This window comes from Hyperolius riggenbachi, chromosome 12 (assembly GCF_040937935.1).
Source record: "Hyperolius riggenbachi isolate aHypRig1 chromosome 12, aHypRig1.pri, whole genome shotgun sequence".
Classification (NCBI taxonomy): Eukaryota; Metazoa; Chordata; class Amphibia; order Anura; family Hyperoliidae; genus Hyperolius; species Hyperolius riggenbachi.
In genome coordinates this window covers 18174929-18185831 of record NC_090657.1, presented here as the reverse complement: position 1 = coordinate 18185831, position 10903 = coordinate 18174929, and the positions used below count along the sequence as shown (strand labels likewise).

Here is a 10903-nt window from a genome sequence, read left to right as displayed (position 1 = left end):
TGTGTACAATACAGTATATACCCTCCATGTACCATAGTGCATAATATAATTAAGTATAGTAATCATAGCTCCCTACTGTCCCTTTTTTGAAAGGAAAATCCCTCTTTGGGAGCCAAATCCCGCTGTCCCTCTTTCTTCCTCATTTGTCCCTCTTTCAGGTCTGTTGTGCGGATCTATGTAAATATATGTATTTTTCTACTGAAAAATGTTGTTAAAGGGAACCTGAACTAAAGGAAAAAAAGTTTAACTTATGGTACCCATACACGGTACAATAAAATGTTGAATTTTCCAGGTTTTTTTTTGACCAAAATGATCGAATCAAATGTACGTTGAAAAGAATCTCTTTTTTGATCAAGATAAATGTGCGATTATCCCGTTTTTTTCTATAAATATCTGATCAGACATGTTGGAAAAATATTTATATTCTAACGGAATATTTATATTCTAACGGAAAAAAAAAATGAAAAATTGTACCATATATGGACACCTTTACCTGGGCTTCTACCAGCCCCTTCAGCCGCCCTGTGCCCGCGCCATCGCTAAGCTATCCTCCAGTCCCCCAAGCGACCATCTTCCGGCCAGCTGACTCGGCTAGTCTATGGCTACTACGCATGCGTGGCCGCGCACGCCCTCGGTCACGCTCCCATCGCTGGGAGCATTCAGTAGAGATTTTTGCGTACTACGCATGTGCAGAGCACTCCCATTCATGGAAGCATGATCAGAAAGCGAGCGGACCAGGGCCACGCATCCAAGTAACAGGGTCACTGCAGGGGACTGGATGATAGCTTAGTGATGGCGCAGGCACAGGGCGGCTGCAGGGGGCTGGTAGAAGCCCCAGGTAAGTTAAACACTTTTTTTCACCTTCAGTGTACTTCCACTTTAACTGACTCTAATCTTTATGCCTATCAATGAAATTGATATATTTCATATTTTTAAATATTAAATTAAGAAAAACTAATGATGATAGAAAGGACCAGTGTAGTTTGAATGATAAAACTACATCTTTTGATCATTAATTCTCGATATGCATAGCTAGGGGGAGGTGGGGGTGTGCCTCGAGGTGTGACAGGGGCGTGTCTTAAGTGTCCCTCTTTCTTATCTCAAAAAGTTGGGAGGTATGATAGTATACAGTTGCATAGTTCACTGTGCAATTCAGAGGCTTCCCACTACTTGGGTAAGTATTTAACTTATTGTAAAGCACCTTACCTCCCACAGAATGAGGCCAGCGTCATCTGTCTTGGTCTTCCCTGGTCACTTTCAGTTCAAGGGTGCTTTAAAGTGTACATGCGGGGTGAAAAGTGTTTGGGTACTTACCTTGTAGAGAGAAGCCTCTGGATCGTCCAGAGGTTTCCCTCATCCACCTCGCCATTTCAACGCTGAGACCAAACGGGATCTGCTTTTCCACCGAGCCTAAGCAGTGGCTCCAAGCTACTGCAGAGGCAGCAGCCTTCTGGGGCTGATGCAGCGTGGCCATGCTTATTCTCGTATGGTAGCGGGTCCGTGAGCTTCGGGAGGGTCCGAGTGCTGGAACGTAAACGTGGAAGGGGACGAGGGAAGCCTGGAGCATTCAGAGGCTTTCCTCAACCAAGGTAAGTTGATAACTTTTTGTCCAAAGTTTCCTATAGGCTTGCTTTAAAGAGAACCCGAGGTGGGTTTGAAGAATATTATCTGCATACAGAGGCTGGATCTGCCTATACAGCCCAGCCTCTGTTGCTATCCCAAACCCCAATAAGGTCCCCCTGCACTCTGCAATCCCTCATAAATCACAGATGCGCTGCTGACAAACAGCTTGTCAGAGCTGGCTGTGTTTATCTCTATAGTGTCAGTCTGCTGCTCTCCCCGCCTCCTGCAGAACTCCAGTCCCCGCCTGCATCCCTTCCCTCCCTGCTGATTGGAGGGAAGGGACGGGGGCAGGGACCGGAGCTATGCAGGAGGCGGGGGAGCAGCTGAGACTGACACTACAGATGTAAACACAGCCTCACAGCACGACTGTGATTTATGAGGGATTGCAGAGTGCAGGGGGGCCTTAGTGGGGTTTGGGATAGCAACAGAGGCTGGGCTGTATAGGCAGATCCAGCCTCTGTATGCAGATAACAATCTTTAAACACACCTCGGGTTCTCTTTAAGATCTTTCACTTACAGTTTTGCTTTAACAACAATGTACAGCAACATACAAGTTACAAAAGGGAGAGAACTGTGCCCTTGCAGGTTTACAGTCTAAAGTAGGCATGTCCAAAGTCCGCCTGGGACCCACATGTGGCCCACAAAAGACTATTTTAAGCCGTAGCTGTGGTGCCACATGCCAGGGCCACCTTGTATCGCAGCTCTGCCTCCCCCTTTGCTGACCTGTAGGTTATTAGTCACCACTGTAGCATTAGAAGCCACTGATTAGCAGCTGCCAGTGTGCCAGTAGCACTAGGCCTGCATACTGAAAGGGATATGCTAACTGCACACGGGATATAGGTAAATTCCTTGGAAATGTTTTATGTGACAAAATACCACAGGCATAGTGTACCTAAGGGCAATCTGCAAAAAAATGTGTTTAATTTCGCTAGTTCGGCCCCCCAGCACTCTTAACCACTTAAGGACCAGGGGTGGTTTGCCTGATCTGTGCTGCGTGGACTCTCCAGCCCGCAGCACAGATCAGGATAGAGCCAGGGCGATCAGACTTACCCCCTTTTTCCCCACTAGGGGGATGTCCTCCTGGGGGGAGGGTCTGATCGCCGCCGGCTTGCTGCACTTTGCGGGGGGGGGGCTCTTCAAAGCCCCCCTCCGCAGCGTTTTCGGCGCACCATCCCTCCCTCTCCCTCCCCCTGTGAGCTGCGCAGGACGGATATCCATCCTGCACATTGTAGGATAGGCTTCAGCCTATCATATGCCGGCGATCCCCGGCCAATCAGAGGCCGGGGATCGCCGATCTGCCTTACGGCGCTGCTGCGCAGCAGAGCCATTTGATGTAAACAGCGGGGATTTCTTCCCCGCGTGTTTACATTTTGCTGGCGAGCCGCGATCGGCGGCTCTCCGGCTGTTCACGGAGACACCCTACGTGAACTGACATGGAGCGGCCGTTTCCATGGTAACCCACTTAAGACCTGCTGACGCCTATGGGCGTTAGCTGGTCGTTAATTAAAGTGTGCCAGAGATGAAAGCTAAAAAAAATGTCATACATACCTGGGGCTTCCTCTAGCCCCTTCCAGCCTGATCGCTGCCTTGGCGTGGTCCTCTGCTTCCTGGATCTTTGGTACGGGGTCCCGGTATCTTCGGCCATTCGGGGCAAGTCTGCACATGCGCAGTGTGGCTGCAGGGTCTCTCCCGCCTTGCTCCCACGGCCAGGAGAGTTTTGCGCCTGCGCAGTAAACTCCCAGAGATGTCAGCGCAGTGGGGGAACCCCTTCAGCCACACAGCAGTCAGAAGGGTCTGGAGCAAGCCCCAGGTATATAAGACTTTTTTGTTTTAGCTTTTATCTCTGGTATACTTTAAGAACACTAAAGTTTGGTCATCCCTTGTCTAAAGGAGCAAGAAGGAAATGAAAAGTAGGGCAACATACAGTATAAAGTATTCAACCAGGGTTGTATCATTTATATTCAGGAACACAGCTTGGCCAGAGGCTTGAAGTGGAATTAATGCTTGCCTGAAAAAGTGCGTTTTAACCTCCTTAGCGTTCTGGACGAGCTGAGCTTGTCCAGTAACGCCGGGGTGGATTGCTCAGGCCCTGGTGGGCCGATTTGCACAATTTTTTTTTCAAACACGCAGCTAGCCTTTTGCTAGCTGCGTGTTTGTTTCGATCGCCGCTACCCGCCGCGAAAGAGGGCCCCCCCGCAGACCCCTTGCGCAGCCTGGCCAATCACCGCCAGGCTGCGCTATGGGGTGGATCGGGACTCCCTGTCATGTCACAACGTCGATGACGTCACTCTGTTCGTCGCCATGGTGACAGGGAAGCCCTAAAGGAAATCCCGTTTAGAACTGATGGGCATGATCGCCAGGGGCGATCGGAGGGGTAAGAGGGAGGGAGCAGGGAGGGGGGAATCATGTAGCTAGTGATAGGCTAGCTACATGATTAAAAAAAAAAATTGGACGGAAAAAAAACGCGGCCGTGGGAATCAGAACGCCCAGCAGGTTTGAGAGGGATATGGAGGCTGCCATATTTATTTCCTTTTAACCTATACCAGTTGCCTGGCTGTCTTGCTGATCTTCTGCCTCTAATACTTTAGCCAGAGACCCTAAACAAGCATGCAGCAGAGGTGTTATTCAGACAGTAGTTCAGCAGGGCTGCCAGGCAACTGGTATTGTTTAACAGGAAATAAATATGGCAGCCTCCATATTATTCTCACTTCAGGTGTCATTTAAAGGGCACCTTTAGTTTTTTTATTGTGAGAAAACGCGGAAAAGCCGCCGCGCGTTCTGACAGCAAGGCGGCTGATTCCGCGTCCAAAGCGGCGGTTTGCATGCGGAGGCGTGTGTCTGGTAACATGGCAGAACGCGGAAAAGCCGCCGCATGTACTGACAGCGAGGTGGCTGGTTCCGCGTCCAGGGCGGCGGTTTGCACGCAGCAGCGTGCGTCTGGTGTGGCTGAGTCTGTTAGTTCACACAGGTTTAGGAATACGCGCGCGCGCGCTGAGAAGCACAACTTTTATGATGGCCAAGAGGGGACCAGCTGACCGGGCTGGTCAGCTGACGCCAGAGCAAGTTTCTATTGGTCCATCACTTAGAGGTGGCGCCAGAGTGCGCTACACTATATATAGTTGCTGCTGGCCAGTCACAAGTTGTCTGCCGTTGCGAACACTACGTGGAAGCACTCAGACCTTAGTCAGATCCTGCAGTATGTTTGAACCAGGTGGACCTGGGAATTCACACTGAGCCAGATTACTTGTATTGTATTCTGTTATGCTTAGACCAGTTCCAGGGTGTAGAGACCACGGACCTCACACCCAGACTAGGGGACCTGTGTTATCAATCTGTTTATGCTTAGACCAATTCCAGGGTGTAGAGACTACGGACCTCACACCCAGACTAGGGAACCTGTGTTATCAATCTGTTTATGCTTAGACCAGTTCCAGGGTATAGAGACCACGGACCTCACACCCAGACTAGGGAACCTGTGTTATCAATCTGTTATACATCAGACTAGTTCCAGGGTGTAGAGACCACGGACCTCACACCCAGACTAGGGAACTTGTGCTACCATTTTGTTATACATCAGACTAGTTCCAGGGTGTAGAGACCAAGGACCTCACACCCAGACTAGTCATTGTTTGATATCTGTTATGACTTATTGCTTTCCTGACTACTCCTCTGATCTCTGATTCGGTACCTCGCACATCTGATACTCTGTTGCCAAACCCTGCTTGCCTTGGATACCGAATCAGCCTTCTGTCTATGTACCTTATCTGACCGTGTGTTGCCGACCTGGCTTGCCCGACCACGAGAGTTATCTCTACTATTAAGAGATAGTTTCCAGATCACTTAGTGACATTGGTCTTTATTGTCACTCACTCTCTGAACCTTCCTTCTTCCAGCCTGACTCCGCCCCTTGGGGAGCCTCAGGCTACTGGAAGGTTTCTGTAACGATCGGGGTCAGCACGCAGAGAGAATCTGATTATTGGTGGGCTGCAGACTCACCAATAATGCAGATATACACCGGATTATGAATGATCTGCAGAATCACTAATAATCCAGGTATGTCTAACCTCTGGACACCTCTAGGTATATGAGTGTTTGGTGTAACAGTAATACTTTGAGTAAGGCACCTGCTGAGCAGGTGATAAGAAGCAGCCTGGAATACTGCTTATGCTGACACAGGAACCTTCCAACAGCCTGAGATTCTCCAAGGGGTGGAGTCAGGCTGAAGGTAGGAGGAACCTGCACAGGAGCGACACCTGAAGGGTAGATGTCACTAGCAGGTCGGGAGACTATCTCTTAAGGGAGAGAGATAATTCCCAAGGTAATAACAGATATCAAACAATGCCTAGTCTGGGTGTGAGGTCTGTGGTCTCTACACCCTGGAACTAGTCTGATGCATAACACAATGACAACACAGTTCCCTAGTCTGGTGTGAGGGCCGTAGTCTCGACACCCTGGAACTAGTCTGAAGTATAACACAAATGATAATACAGTTCCCTAGTCTTAGGCGTGAGGTCCTTGGTCCCTGGAACTAGTCTGGAGCATAACATAGAACTGACACAGTATCCTAATCTTGGGTGTGAGGTCCGTAGTCACAACACCCTGGAACTGGTCTAAAGCATAACATAGAACTGACACAGTATCCTAGTCTTGGGTGTGAGGTCCGTAGTCACAACACCCTGGAACTGGTCTAAAGCATAACATAGAACTAACACAGTATCCTAGTCTTGGGTGTGAGGTCCGTAGTCACAACACCCTGGAACTGGTCTAAAGCATAACATAGAACTGACACAGTATCCTAGTCTTGGGTGTGAGGTCCGTAGTCACAACACCCTGGAACTGGTCTAAAGCATAACATAACATTAACATGCGAGAGTATTCTAGCTCAGTGTGAATTCCCAGGTCCGTCCTGGTTCTAACACACTGTGGGATCTGACTATGGTCTGAATGCTTCCACCTAAGTGTTTGCAATGGCAGACAACCAGCAACTGGCAAGCAAGCTGTATAAATAGCTGCTGGAGTCTGCCGCCCCTCGCCCAAGCCACTCAGCCAATCATGAGTCCAGCAGTAATCAGCTGATCCTCCTGATCAGCTGACACTTCCCCTGCTGGTATAAAGGTCTTGACATCTGGGCCGCGCGAGCGCGTAGCTCTCCATCTGCTCATGTGAACTAACAGAACCAGCCACACCACCCGCACGCCGCCGCGTACAAACCCGCCGCGTTGGACGCGGAAACAGCCGCCTTGCTGTCAGTACCCGCAGCGGCCTTTCCGCGTTCTCTCGTGGTGCCAGGCGCACGTCTCCGCATGCCAGCCGCTGTGCTGGATGCGGATTCAGCCGTCCTGCTGTTGGTACACGCGGCGGCTTTTCCGCGTTTCCTCACAGTTTCCTTATCTCTAGAGCAGTATTGCCCATACTGTCTCTAAATTCCTGTGCTACACCAAACACTCACATTATCCAGGTGTCCAGAGGTTAGCAATATATCTGTATTATCGGTGATTCTGCAGATCATCAATAATCAGGTATATATCTGTATTCTTGGTGATACTGCAGATCACCAATAATCAGATTCTCTATGCGTGCTGACACCGATCGTTACATTAATGTTAAAGATTGCTCGCGTCTGTGGTCCCCTCCATGTATGAGTGTGGCCGCACTGTGCAGAGTTCGGCCCATGCTTGCGGAGTAGCTTGGCGCCACCTGTGCACATATTTTTTGTTAGTGTGTGAGCAGCACCATGCTAGTGCGCCCCTACACAGAGTAGAGCGCAAAGATAAAGAAGGTTCCGGCCAGCAGTGGAGGAGTCTTGGAGGACTGGAGAAGCTTCTGGATCTTCCAGAGGCTTCTCCAGTCCTCCAATGGCGACCGGAACCTTCTTTCTTCTACTGAGGTAGATTTTTTCATTTTTCAAATAAAACATTTCCAAGGAATTAACCCATATACTGTGTGCAGTTAGCATTTCCCTTTCAGTATGCAGGCATAGTGCTACAGGCACAGGGGCAGCTGCTAATCATTGTGCTGCTGGCACAGTGGTGGCTGCTACTGCTACAGTGGTGGCTGATAACCTACAGGCAAGCAAAGGGGAGAGTGGCCCCTGCATGCAGCATTGCAGCTACGGCTTGTGGTCCACATGGAATTATTAAATCTAGAGAGTTTCAGGGGCCACCAGTAAAGGCTAGGCGGGCCACATTTGGTCTCCGGCCCGACTTTGGACATACCTGTCTAAAGTAAACTTGTGAGAAAGAAAAGTTTAAAAAGTAAGATACTTATTTCAAGTGGAGTTTCACTAGAATTCAGAGGTGTCAAACTCAAATAGACAGGGGGACAAATTTAAACTCTTAGTCTGAGTGGAGGGCCAACAGTCATGTTTACTGAAAAATGCTTCAAATTTCTATTTTTTTTTCTTTAACTTTACAATTCAATGTAAATCTACCAACAACAGTAAAGTTGTGAAACTGAAAAATACATAATAACTCCACCACAAACGGGGCTTGAGGCTACTTTCACAGTGGTGTGGTGTGGCTTAATATCCGCTTTGTAACGTGACTTGCCGCACTGCAATGTCCCACCTATGGGATGTTCACAGAGGGTTGGGAGTATTGCAGTATGACGGTGTGTGTCATCTAAACGCACCAGGAAAGAGAAGGTAGGACAGCCCTCACTGAGTGCGAGTATAGGTGGCCTGTGGCCGAAAGGAATAGTCTCACCTGATACATTGGGCTGTATATCAGAGTTTGTGTGCGTCCCTCTCAATGCCAGGGACCAGGCACTAGAAGTTAGCATGCAGGGCTTACTCTGACGCCCCAGCATTAAATCCATTAAATTGTCTTGTGAGTAGCCACGTGCACAAGACACTGACAGGCATAGAAATAGCTGCCGGGAGATTTGGGCGCAGGATAAAGCCGATAAACGGCTCACCCGCTCCTGCACAAGTCCCACCAGCGTTAATTGGTATTCCCTATTACTATTCCCCTCCAGGTTGCTGTGGATGGTGGGAAATTTTGTAATTTGGCTTCCAGCTATTGCTGGCGGCTGAATTACGGGGTTTTTAAAATTAATTAGAGCTCCGTCTTTTGACGGTGCCCAAATTACTCACTGAGCACTGTTATAGCAGTAATTCCTATTACGGCCTATGGTGGTGCCGGCTGCGCCCAAATCTCCTGCACTGCGCTTGGCTGACAGAGCCATCCATCCCAGATCTAATGCTGGAGTAGCAGAACATGCTACTTACCAGTGCCCAGTTCCTGGCCTTAAAGCGGTATTGTCACCATAAAAAAAATCTAATTTCAACAGCAACTGGTCTGAGTGCATTAAAGGAATACTATCGATTCACATATTTTTTTCAATTGACACAGGAATTGTTTGGGAAGTGCTGCTAAGTACTGGTGTATACATTTTAGTAGCAACTTCATTGTTTACTGTTATCAATATACATTCAAACTTTACTGATGCCAAAACTGACCGCTGACTGAGCCATGAGGAGAGGGGAAATTCCCCTCACACTTGATCAGTTAACTCTATGTGTAGCTCTGTGTGTGACAGAGAGAAGAGCTCCCAACAGCTGCAGCTCCTGTGTCCTGTGTTTCTGACTGAAGTGTCTGAAGAGAGCAGAGGAAATTTAACTAATTCTCACAGCATTTCATACTGTTTTTGCTTTCAGAGTTTGATATGTTTCATATTTGCTTTCTGTAGTCTGGCTGTGCATTGAAGCAGACACCCCTTCTGCAATTGATTGGTCCCAATATAGCTAAATCCTACCCTCAATAAATTACAGCTTTTGCCTCTGATACTTAACATGAAAAGTAGGAAAATGTTTACACAGGTACTTAGACATTATTTGTACACTTGGGCATTGATAGTATTCCTTTAAGTGATAAAGATGCTAATCCTGCATTCAAAGCTTTTTCTGCTGTTATGGTTTGTAGTTATCACATATTTTAGGAGCACTGGCCCTAGTGCCAAACAGTGCCAAAGAGTTGAATGCTGGGAGTTCTTTTTATCTATAATCTATTCCTCCTCTTCCATTTATTTCCCTGCCTAGCTGATCACTTGTGTTTACAAGCAAGGCTGAGGTGACTCACTGATTGGATGTTGAAATAAAAAAAAAGACTCGGGGAGGAGGGCAGCTAATGAATACACAATGAGCAAGAGAAGGGAGGGGGGAAAATAAGAGACAGGGAGGATATGATGTCAGCATTAGCTTGGCAAAATGGCCACTGCCTGTAATAGGATTTTCTGCTTTTACTTTGTAAAATTCACAGGAATCATTACGTGGATAGCACAATACATCTGTTATGTAAGTAGTAGTAGTATTTATCTACTTATATATGTGTTTTTTATTACTAGGTTAGCATGGGTGTCGCTTGTTCTTTAAGAGGGATCAGGGACGGATCTAGACAAAGTTGCGCCTGGGGCAAGGTCAGATTTTGGCGCCTAAAGGTCAGGTTTTGGCACCAAAACAGCGCCTAATGGTCAGGTTTTGACGCCTAATGGTCAGGTTTTGGCGCCTAAAGGTCAGGTTTTGGCACCTAAATTGCAATTACCCATCCAAATTTTGCCACCTTTTTAAGAATTCAACAAACTGCGCCTGGGGCAAGAGACCCGCCTGCCCCCCCCCCCCCCCCCCCCCCCCCAGATTCGTCCCTGAGAGGGATGCACTCAAGCTCTAGCTGCTATAATATACAGCCCACTAACTTACATTGTACTAGGTTAGACTATTCCTTTTGGCCACAGGCCACCTTAGCTGGACTCAGCGCTGTCCTATGTTGGGAGACATGCCACCTGTCTCCTCACACCATTCCTCCGTGTGGTCTATCTTATTTGTGGTGAGGAGTCAAGCCTCATCTCGGGTTCTCCCCTGCTTCCAATGCAGCTCCCTCTTTTTTCTTGAGGGGGTGACATCACCTGTTCCCCCATGGCTGCGGTTGCTAGCCCCCAACTCTCACCTTTGCTGCCTCAGCTTCCGCAGCTCTTCCGGGGAGTGCATTTTGATGGCGGAAGGAGGATGACCAAACACGTCCCAGGCTCACCGCTCTGATGTATGATGTCGGGAGTGAGCAGAGCAACAGAGTGAAAGAGTGTGACTGCACTCAGCGCTCAGTCCTGAGAAGAGGGCAGAGCCAGGCACAATCACACAACCTGCAGAAGAAGAGACAAGCGGATAGTCAATGCAAGAGGGGTGGCGGGTGGGCAGAATGGGGCACGAGCATGGCCGCGGACCAAATTCAATGTTAATATCCGAACCACTGGATGGCCAGATTTTATGACGTCACTGGCAAGAGTT

The 10903-nt window shown here is 48.5% G+C and overlaps 1 protein-coding gene across 1 annotated transcript in view; it reads right to left on the bottom strand.

Annotated features, from left to right (window-relative positions):
• HELZ (helicase with zinc finger) overlaps window positions 1–10588 on the bottom strand; it is a 221909-nt gene extending 211321 nt beyond the window's left edge. Inside the window, exon 1 of the mRNA XM_068263178.1 lies at window positions 10566–10588. The gene's annotated coding sequence lies outside the window, so the exon portion shown is untranslated. The remainder of the gene's footprint in view (window positions 1–10565) is intronic.
• Between the last annotated feature and the right edge of the window lie 315 nt (window positions 10589–10903).